At 71.8% G+C, this 280-nt stretch overlaps 1 protein-coding gene across 1 annotated transcript in view; it reads right to left on the reverse strand.

The window, feature by feature from the left end:
- The window catches only part of PPARGC1A (PPARG coactivator 1 alpha), a 369,718-nt gene that overhangs the window by 368,538 nt on the left and 900 nt on the right, over positions 1-280 (reverse strand). The window lies entirely within an intron of this gene.

Below are 280 nucleotides of genomic sequence, written 5' to 3' on the forward strand. Positions count from 1 at the left end.
CGGCCCCGCTGCTCGCCGCTCGGCGCTTGCAACTCCTGGAGCAGCGAAGTGCGCGCGGCGTCTCCCTGCCTCGCCGTGAGGTGTAACCTCAGACTGTTCACTGCTAGTTTGGGGGTCTCAGTCGCCTGGAAATTGGGGTCGTAGGGCTGCACGTTTTCCCCTGAGCTCAGCGGGCTCTGTCCCCCGCAGGGGAAGCGGGGAGGTGCCCCCCCTCGTCCCCCCGCGGGCACCACCGCCCGCACAGCCCGGGGCGCCTCTCGCCCGCTCCGCGGCCCGCTTC

The sequence above is a fragment of the Geospiza fortis genome, unplaced genomic scaffold (genome assembly GCF_000277835.1).
Source record: "Geospiza fortis unplaced genomic scaffold, GeoFor_1.0 scaffold40, whole genome shotgun sequence".
Lineage (NCBI taxonomy): Eukaryota > Metazoa > Chordata > Aves > Passeriformes > Thraupidae > Geospiza > Geospiza fortis.